Source organism: Lolium perenne, chromosome 6 (genome assembly GCF_019359855.2).
Source record: "Lolium perenne isolate Kyuss_39 chromosome 6, Kyuss_2.0, whole genome shotgun sequence".
Taxonomy (NCBI): domain Eukaryota; kingdom Viridiplantae; phylum Streptophyta; class Magnoliopsida; order Poales; family Poaceae; genus Lolium; species Lolium perenne.
This window is the reverse complement of record NC_067249.2, coordinates 102,287,615-102,298,579: the sequence shown is the minus strand read 5'-3', so window position 1 is coordinate 102,298,579 and position 10,965 is coordinate 102,287,615.

Below are 10,965 nucleotides of genomic sequence, written 5' to 3'. Positions count from 1 at the left end.
TCGTCTCCTGACAAGTACTCTTTACTCGTACCGTGGTATGTGGTCTCTTATGAACTTATTCATATGCTTGCAAGACATTAGACGACATTCCACCGAGAGGGCCCAGAGTATATCTATCCGTCATCGGGATGGACAAATCCCACTGTTGATCCATATGCCTCAACTCATACTTTCCGGATACTTAATCCCACCTTTATAACCACCCATTTACGCAGTGGTGTTTGATGTAATCAAAGTACCTTTCCGGTATAAGTGATTTATACGATCTCATGGTCATAAGGACTAGGTAACTATGTATCGAAAGCTTATAGCAAATAACTTAATGACGTGATCTTATGCTACGCTTAATTGGGTGTGTCCATTACATCATTCATACAATGATATAACCTTGTTATTAATAACATCCAATGTTCATCATTATGAAACTAATCATCCATTAATCAACAAGCTAGTTAAGAGGCATACTAGGGACTCTTTGTTGTTTACATGTCACACATGTATCAATGTTTCGGTTAATACAATTATAGCATGGTATATAAACATTTATCATAAACATAAAGATATATAATAACCACTTTTATTATTGCCTCTTGGCCATATCTCCTTCATCCTGGCCTTTATATAGGAGGCCAGGTCTCAAGAGATCTAACCGAGTACGACTAGGTTTACAGCAGTTTTGAATCTAATCCTTCCTTGTTCGGCTACTTCCTTGTCTTGCCCGTCAAGGATTCTTCTGGTGCGCCGCCCAGGTGGCCCATCTCGCCTCCAAGCGTCTTCATGGGCCTCCAATTAGTCAATACAGGATAGGGCAATGTTGGTTACCCGAAGGGTAATGCCCACGTCAGTAGCCCCCGAGTGTAGCCGAACATTGTTCGGGTAGAGACTGAAGCATGTCTCCTTCTGATGTTCTTCTCCTTGATTGTCCTTGTTCATCTTGAATCAGCATCGTCCTCTTTTGTCGGGTGCGCGTCAGCGCTCCCGATGGGAGTAGCCCCCGAGTCTAGGTACGGATGCTTGCAATCCGTGCGTAGACTCAAGTTGTACCACTCGAACATTCTTCTCTGCCGAAGTTTTCTGCAGGTCTTCATAGGTCATCCGATATATTTTTACTTGCAAGGGATGATGAGTAACGTGCCCAACTTTTGTTGGTTAACTACCGATGGCAAAACAACGCTACCTACATAGAATCAAGTCCCCGGGCATGATCCTGGAGTACAAAAAAGTTTTGTCGGGTGCGCGTTCAGCTCCCCTGATGGGAGTAGCCCCCGAGTCTGGGCACGGGTGCTTGCAACTGGGCGCAGACTCGAACTAAGCAATCATCTTTTTCTTCATCTTTTTTCTTCGAGTCCTCAATCTATCGGGTGCGCGCCAGCGCTCCTGATGGGAGTAGCCCCCGAGTCTAAGTGCAGATGCTTCGCAATCTGTGCATAGACTCAAGTTCACCATCCGATAGCTTTTTATTCCTTCGAGTGCTTCGAGCATCCTTTACGACGTCATTGATGACGTTTCACTGACGTCTTGATTTTGACTGACAAGACGCGACCCGCTGGGCCCATTCCTTCTCTGTTTGGCCCTATTTTCAAGCAATTTCTGCCCTTCTCGCACAGTTACCAAGGCGTCTCCTTGATTCCCGCAATCATCAATCGAAAAAAGGTCCACTTGATGAACTGGCAGCAACGACACGTGCCCACGCAGTTCTCATTCTCTTAAGATCTCCAAAGGACGAAGACCCCTAATCTTCTCCCACATCTGCCTTTGCATCTTCTTGCCTTTCCTCTTCTTCCTCCTTCCGCAACTGCTGCGCCGCCACCACCGCTTTTCCAATCTTTCCCAGATCTTGCAATGGTGAAGAAGAAGAGCCTTACTGCCGCCGGTAGCTCCACGACTGGTGGCGCCGCCGCCAAATCTTCCTCTACTCTTCCGAAGAAGAGTTCTTCAGACGCTCCTCCTCCAGCTCCGGCGCCGCCAGCACCGCCAGGCTCAATAGCCAAACCAGGGGATTGGCTAGCGTCTTCCATCACGAAACGTGATGAGAAGAGGGCCCGAAGCCTTGGATTAGTCTCCCCCGACAAGGGGAACGTGATTCTTCCAGGTGCGATTTCTCGGCCCAATCCCCATGCTGGTTTTACCGTGGTGTTCCTATCATTCTTGCCCATGAGTTCCTTCTTCGCCTTCTACGGACTTATGAAATCCAACTGTGGCAACTCACTCCCAACTCGATCCTTCACGTTGTTGTGTTTATCACCCTCTGCGAGGCTTTTTTGGGCATTGAGCCTCATTTCGGGTTGTGGAAGAAGATCTTCTATGTTAAGAGGTACAACAGTAGCAATGGATCCTTTGTCATCGGAGGCGTGGGGTTTGTGGCTCGCTCGGAGGTTGACTATTTCAGTTTCCCAATGAGAGAATCTGTGCAAGGATGGAGACTGAAATGGTTTTATGTTAAGGATTCCTTGACAACCGAATCCCAACTTCCTCGCTTTGCCGACGTCCTTGAAGCCAAGCCGAAAGATTCCTGGAAGAACACTCTCTCTCCCGACGAAAGGGCAGCAGCCGACGAATTATTCGCCAAATTCCTTCGGATCAAAGAGGTCGATGGTCAAACTATGATCGGCACAGAGGTAGCAGTGGTCTTCTTGAAACGTCGAGTCCAACCAGTCATGGCCATAGTTCACCCGATGTGGTTGTATTCGGGTCCAAAGGATGAAACCAGGATAAATATTGCTGAACTGTCGAAAAAGGAGCTGCTTGACGAAGTCCGTCGTCTTACTCTCTTCAGTCAGGAAGACTCGATCCCATTGATATCTTCTTATACTCCCCTTGACGCCAACCATCCACCGTCAGAGGTAATTCCCCTTCTCATACTCTTATTATACTGCTTCCACCTAGTCGACATATTTTCCATTGTTCTTATTTGCTCTTTTCTTCGGCAGGTCCCCATAGTTTCTGGAAACTTACATGATTCGCCAAATGACACCTCTGAAGGAAGAGGCTCCTCAGTTCCTGTTGATTTTCATACTGCCGAACATATAGACCCAGAGGATGAACACGATGACCCGATAGATTCGGAAGCTGCCCATGCCAACCCTCCTTCCTCAGCCGACGACAGAGGGATCAGTGCGTGATGATGACGCTGATCGTGATGCCTTTATTGATGCAGCTGTGGAGGAGGCCAGGGCTTCACCCGCGAAGAGATCGACCGGCGGCTTTGCCGATGAAGACGACCTCTTCGATATGTAAGTACCTTCTTCCCTGAAGCCGTATTTGGTCCTTTTACTTCTTGCATTCCTTTCATAACTTTTTTGTCAATCATTTCCTTTCACAGTGACGAAGGTTTTGTCGAGCCGCCGGCCAAGAAGACCAAATCCGGAGCTGCTCCGCCGGACGTTGCTGCTTCCGAAGCGTCGGTTCCTAAAGCAGCCCCCGCAGCTCAGGTATCGACAGCTTCCTCCCTTTCTAAAGGGAAAGATGCTCCTTCAACTGCCGCCGCCAGGACTCCTCCTTCTGTAAGTCCTTTTCGATTACAACATGAACTTTTCTGATGTGTAACTTGCTTAATGATTCTTCATTGAATATCCTTTTTTCCTTTAGGACCTGCGAGGAGTTATCTCCTCTTTGGAGGCCTTCGCTTCCCAATTCACTTCTTTGGAGGCAGAGAAGGTTCGGCTGCAAAAGGAAGTTAAATCCTCCTCCTCGAAGTTGGACGGTGCAATCAAGATAGCTGCTGAGGCCCGCCAAGAAGTCGACTCCCTGAAGGAGGAACTGGGCAAGCTAAGGGAGAAGCTGAGAGAAGAGGAGGCAACCAGGCTGGCTGCCGAAGCTCGGGCGGCTGAAAAGGATGAACTCCTTCATCAGTCTTCCTTGGCTTTACTTGGTAATCTCCTTTGTACACCTCTGTCGATTATTGCACTTGTGGGTTCGGCCTTTTGTCAATGACCTTTCCCATTTTACTCTATTCCAGAAGCCGCCAACATCCCTGCCGATGCCTTGGATAGAATTCCAAACAATTCTCCGGCAAACGGCGTGTCGATGACTCTCGCCTCCCATCAGCTTACGCGGGAGCTTCTTGAAAAGGTAAAAGGTGTCATGGCGCAGATGCACTCTATGATCTTCCCCAAGATCAGTCAAGACAAAACTCTGGGGCAGCTGATCGACACCTTCGCGGTTGACACCAAGGAGGTTATCGAGGTATTCAAACGTACCTCGCGTACCTATGGTGCCGTCCTTGCCTTCCAACTTATGATGGGTCACGGCTTTAAGGCCGACATTGAAGAAATGTCCAAGGAGCTGCCGAAAGAGGAGGATGGGCGGTTTGTCGATTTAAGCACCTTCAAGGCGTCAGCCGTTAAATGTGCACGCCGGCTCCTCGAGTTGGTTTCATCAAGGAAGACATCGACTGGCCCTAGTCTATCGACTCAGACCCAAGCCCTTTGATTTTTGTAAAAAACTTTTCTTTTGATCTGATGTGAAACACTGTTCCGCTGGATAACTTCTGTTTGTAATAAACTTTGTGCTAGCAATGTTGCTAGCACACTCTTTACTATGATATTGTCACTTGCATTCTCCCGATGGGAGTACCCCCCGATGTTGGTGCAAATCGGTCTGCCATGCTTTTGACACTATTTCTTGCAGGTGTTCCCCGTGCCTGCATTTGTCGAAGAGTCTTCGAGTGCCCTTTCTGAAGATGATCGGATCCAACGTATGAAGGATCGGATCACACAGTTGGAGAAGGATCTGTGCAGCACCTACTCCTTGGCTGCTATCATCAAGAAGAAGGGCGAGATTGCGGCTGTCGTAGAGCGCTATGCTCTTACTGAACTTCATAAAGCCACTGAGAGTTTAAACTGTAAGTTCCCTGATCCTTGCATTCATTGCTCTTCCGTAAAAAACGTATTGCCTGATTTTCCGTTAATTGCTCTGCTAGTCATATCTTTGAACCGTGCGGAAGAGAACAAGTGGATTCACGAGCGTGTACACTCATTAACCCAGTTGTCATCAGCCGAAGAAATTTTCTGGCGGGAGCAGTCGAAGGCTTCGGCTGTTACACAGTTTCAGGATCGGGTCCAACAGGTCCACCATTTCTTCGACAAGTGCTACAAAGCCCTGAGGGTAGTTTGGAGGACGATGTTTCCCTTGAACAGGGTTCCTCCAATGCTACTAACTCTGATGTCTGAGTTTGGGAATACCAAGAAGATTCGGGACTTGGTGCGAGCTCAGGTCTTTGCAGGGCCAGGTTTACACTTGCCCTTGTCCTTGCGCGTTATCCTTCAGCGAGTTTGCTGTCTATCGCCAACACAACTGGTAATTTGGAGATGCTGTATCCGAAGGTATTGCTGTCCGCCAATATGATTGTCGACAAGATTGAGAAGGATTCAAAGGTACCTGAGAAAAAAGACAGGCCACAAGGGTGATTTCAGGAATTAAAGTTGTTTTGTAAATAGATATTTTGGCTACTTGATCCAAGTGTTAGGATTGTTTTAGCCGAGGCTTTTTATTTGGTAGATACATGTATATGTATTTTTACCATATTGATGCCGTTGGCAAATTTTGAAGGAGCAAATCTTAATTGCTCGTTTAGTCGTATGTGTATTCGTTGGTCAGCAAATCTTTTGAGTGATCAGCTCGTGTTGCGGGTTTTGCTAATCCTGTTGTGTGCGCAACTTTGCTTTCAACCGATGTTTGCTTCGACAGTCACTCCCGAATATTTTGGGTGCAATGAATCTGCCGATGAGCCCGTTGTTCTTTGATATTTCCATAAGTAAAATATCGAACGTGGGTTGTGTTTATGTGTATTTCCAAACTCTTTGCTATTTACGGCGCTCGTAGAGGCATCTATAGCAGAGGGAAAAGTTGACGTCCTTGTTTGTTTTGCATCCTGTAGCACTCGTAGAGGCTTTTTTTAGAGCATGATCCTTTGCCGCGCGCTATGTTGTACCATCATTTGCCACATGGTGTGGGCAAGGTTTACAATGATGCGGTTTAGGTGCTCCGGTCAACTGCAATGTTTTTCAAGGAATCAAAACTTAAGTTCTCATTAATAAAAACGCGGGACTAAGGGGCGAAAAAAGGGAGAGCCCTGCTTGAAAAGGAAAGGGAAGCTAAACACTAGTAGGTTGCTTAAGTGTTGAAGGGGTTCTTCTCATCTTCTGGCTTGTTCACCGTGTTGGTGTTTTTCGAAGCGTCGTTGATTTCTCCAGAGGTCTGGGCAGTGATTGTCAGTGTCTTGCTGCCTCCTATGTCTTCTGCATCATCAACTGCCGAAGCTTGGGCTGCCGAAGTTTGTGCTGCCGAGGCTTCAAGGGCGAGGTCGGCTGACTTCTTCTTTGCTCCTCTGATGCGTTCTTCTTCCTTATTATCGCGTGACGATGTCTTCGATGGAAGGTCAGTAATTTCCTGCCTCAGACCAAACCTAGCAGCAATCCTCTGAAAGTCCCGATCACAATTGTCCGAGCATGAGAAACTTCCATAGACTGTAATGTTTGTCCCGTTGTTCCTAGGCATTTTCAGCTTGAGGTATGCGTAGTGCGGTACAGCCATGAACTTGGCATAAGCTGGTCTCCCGAGTATAGCGTGATACTGCGACTCCCAGTTCACGACTTCGAACTCGATCTTTTCCTTCCTGAAATTGTCGGGTTTGCCAAAGACGACGTTCAGGTAAACTTTGCCAAGAGAGTACGCCGGTGAAGTGGGGAGGATCCCATGAAAGCGGGTGTCTGATTCTTCTAGCATTCTCATGGTGATCCCCATACTCTTACTTGTGTCGAGGAATATCAGATTTAGTCCACTTCCACCATCCATAAAGACTTTGCTCATCTTGAATCCTCCGACCTGCGCCTCGACTACTAGGGCAGCATGTCCTGGTTTTGGTATGGTCATCGGGTGATCTGCTCGGCTGAACGTGATGTTCTGAGACGACCACTCGACATACTCAGGGATGTTCGCCATGATGCTTTCTGCCAGGATGATTTCTCGAGTGAGCTTCTTCATTTCTCTTCTTGAAACACCTGTCCTGTCGATCATACTCATCTGCCCACGTGGTGGTGGAAATGCCTCATTGTGTTGATGAGGTTGAGCCTGCTGGACCTGATGCTGCGGTGGAGGTGGTGGTGGTGGTAGCTGTTGCTGGCCTGCCTGCTGGATGAGTTTGTGCATGTTAATGAACTGCCAACAGTCTGATGAGGTCTAAGATCCCGGGAGTGGCCCGATCTTGCGGATTGACCCCGAAAACCGAAGGGAGAGGTGGGAGAACGCGAGGAACACGAAGAACACGAGGAACACCGAGACTCACGCACGCACACCAACCCGATACACCTGATGCTTACCTCCGTGGCTCGATGGACCACGCCAATAGAATCTCCGAGGAAGAGGCACGCGGCAGAATTCCCGGAGAGAGATTGGGGTTGGAGAGGAAGAGCTTGGTGAGGGAGAGAGAGTAACTTGTACTAGAATCTCACTCAACAAGATCAAAGTCAACAACCAAGGTGCCTTGATTACAAAGGGATGATACCCAAGGGAGACTAAGCTCAAAGGTAGGTTTGAGTTCAAAATAAGTCTAAGGGGTAAAGGAGGGGTCCAGGCTACTTATATAGGCATACACAGCCAACAAGGGCGAACAGGTACGCGAATGGATAAGTTAAGGCAGTTTGGTGGGTCATTCCCGTCAGATCCGGTTTGGATCCGGTCTGACCGGGCCTGTGACCGGGCTGTCCGGTCCTGGGTCCGGTCGACCGGGCACAAACCGGAAATCTGCGAAGTTTCCGATCTTCGTCCGGTACGAGGGAGCTGCGCCGGTTGGCGCCCGGTTGACCGGGCCTGTGACCGGGGCGTCCGGTTGTGGGTCCGGTCTGACCGGGTCCTGGACCGGCCAGCGTCCGTCTTTTCCTTGGAGCGCTTCGAGTGGCGTTGGCTTCGGCTTCATGATCATCTCCATGTCCAGCTGCTCTTCTCCTTCCCTTGACCTTGGCTTGTCCTCCTCTCCGTGGTCTTGATGCGCCTTGTACCTAATGACACATAGCACATCGGCATGAGGTAGCATTCCATCCAAATGGGTACCAAGATCAAGGGTGGTGAGGAGCGAGTTCACCTCATCATGTAGAGCTTTCACTCGGGTTCGTGTCATCGGTCCACTTGCGGGACTTGTTGGTCTTGGTGTAGTGACGTCGGTGAGCGGGGCTACATCATCTCCCCCCCCCTTGGGAAAGAGTCGTCCTCGACTCTTGCACCTCCGCATCTCCATGATAGGGTGACAAGTCCGAGACGTTGAACGTGTTGCTCACCAAGTACTTGGATGTCGGAATGTCGATGACGTAAGCGTTGTTGTTGATGCGTTTGAGGACCTTGAAGGGGCCATCTCCTCTTGGCTTGAGCTTGGAGTTGCGCTCATGAGGGAACCTTTCCTTCCGGAGGTGGATCCAAACGAGGTCTCCTTCTTGAAATATCCTTTCCTTCTTCTTGGCGTTGATGCGGTTTGCTTGACGAAGCACATGTTCTTGTATGGTCGCTCTTGTTTCTTCATGTAGTTTCTTGACGGCGGCGGTGCGTTTGTCAAAGTTCATGTTGGTCCGCTCGTGAAGGGGGAGCGGGAGTATGTCGAGTGCCGTGTAAGGTTCGAAGCCATAGACGACCATGAAGGGGCTCCTTGATGTAGTCTTGTGCTTGGCGCGGTTGTAGGCGAACTCCGCGTGGGGAAGGCACTCCTCCCATGACTTCAAGTTCTTCTTCACGAGGATGCGTAGGAGGGTGGAGAGGCTTCGATTGACCACTTCCGTTTGGCCGTCCGTTTGCGGGTGCGAGGATGATGAGAATAAGAGCTTCACTCCAAACTTTGCCATGAGCGACTTCCAAAGATAACTCATGAACTTGACGTCTCGATCCGACACAATGCTTTGCGGTACTCCATGTAGGCGAAGAATTTCCCTGAAAAACAATGAAGCAATGTGTGAAGCATCGTCGCTCTTATGGCGACGTATGAAATGAGCCATCTTAGAGAATCTATCCACTACCACGAATATAGAATCATGACCATACTTAGTGCGAGGCAAGCCTAAAATGAAATCCATGCTAATATCGGTCCATGGTGCATATGGAATAGGCAATGGAGTGTAAAGACCATAGGGGTTGGAGGTAGACTTAGCTTGTAAGCAAGCGGTGCACCGGCGGCAAAGATGTTCCACATCTCGCTTCATCTTTGGCCAATAGTAGTGGGTTGAGAGCATGGCATATGTCTTGTCACGTCCAAAGTGACCCATAAGACCACCTCCATGTGACTCTTGCAAAAGCAATTTTCGAAGCGAAGACTCGGGAATGCAAATCTTGTTAGCTTTAAACAAGTAGCCATCATGCAAATAGAAATCATCCACTCCTCGCTCAACGGAGCACTTCTCAAATATGGGAGCAAAGAAAGAATCGGAAGGATAGAGTTCTTTGATCTCTTCAAGTCCCAAGACATGAAAATCCAAACGAGTTAGCAAAAGGGTGTTTTTGCGGGAAAGAGCATCCGCCACAACATTGTCCTTGCCCTTCTTGTATTTGATCACATATGTAAAGGACTCAATGAACTCGACCCATTTTGCATGTCGTTTGTTCAAGTTGTGTTGGCTTTTCAAATACTTCAAGGACTCATGATCGGAATGAATGATAAACTCTTTAGGCCAAAGATAGTGTTGCCAAACTTCAAGAACACGAACCAAAGCGTAGAGCTCCTTGTCATATATAGGATAGTTGAGGCGTGCGCCATCTAACTTCTCACTATAGTATGCCACGGGTTTGCCCTCTTGCATAAGAACACCACCAATACCAAGCCCACTTGCATCACACTCAATCTCAAAAGTTTTTGCAAAATTTGGAAGAACAAGAAGGGGAGCTTCGGTAAGGCGTTTCTTCAACTCATCAAAAGCATTTTGTTGGGCCTTGCCCCAAACAAACGGAACATTCTTCTTGGTAAGCTCATTCAAAGGGCAAGCAATGGTGCTAAAATCTTTCACAAAACGGCGATAGAAACCGGCAAGTCCATGAAAACTTCGGACTTGACCAACATTTGTAGGAGTAGGCCAATTGTGGATGGCCTCCACCTTGGAAGAATCAACTTCAATCCCATTAGCGGAAACCACAAAGCCAAGGAAAACCAATTTGTTTTGAGCAAATGTGCATTTAGGGAGGTTTGCATAAAGCTTTTCAAGACGCAAGATGCATAAGACCTCTCTCACATGTTGCACATGGTCCTCGAGACTTTTGCTATAAATGAGAATATCATCGAAATAGACAACCACACTCTTGCCAATGAGAGGACGCAAGATGTGATTCATGAAGCGCATGAAAGTAGATGGAGCATTGGAAAGACCGAAAGGCATAACGAGCCATTCATAGAGACCGAGTTTGGTCTTGAATGCCGTTTTCCATTCATCACCAATGGCCATGCGGATTTGGTGGTAGCCACTACGCAAATCGATTTTAGAGAAAATCATGGCACCACTTAACTCATCTAGCATGTCATCTAAACGCGGAATGGGATGGCGGTAACGGACGGTAATGGCATTGATGGGGCGACAATCCATACACATCCGTTGCGTCTCATCCGGTTTAGGCACAAGAATCACGGGAACCGCACAAGGGCTAAGGCTTTCGCGGACATACCCTTTGGCGAGGAGATCTTGAATTTGGCGTTGGATCTCCTTTGTCTCTTCGGGGTTGGTGCGGTAGGCGGCACGGTTTGGAAGCGGAGCGCCGGGTATGAGGTCGATGCGGTGTTCGATGCCTCGAAGTGGTGGTAGTCCATGAGGGAGCTCGTCGGGGAAGACGTCTTGAAACTCCTTCAAAAGAGACAACAAAGACGAAGGAATGTTGGTCAAGTCGTTAGTCGCCGACGATGGTCCCTTGCATATGAGCACGTAGTGTAATATGGTGGATGGGTTCTCTTGGACCTCTCTCCACTCACTCTTGGTGGCTAGGAGAACACTCTTGGTCTCACTC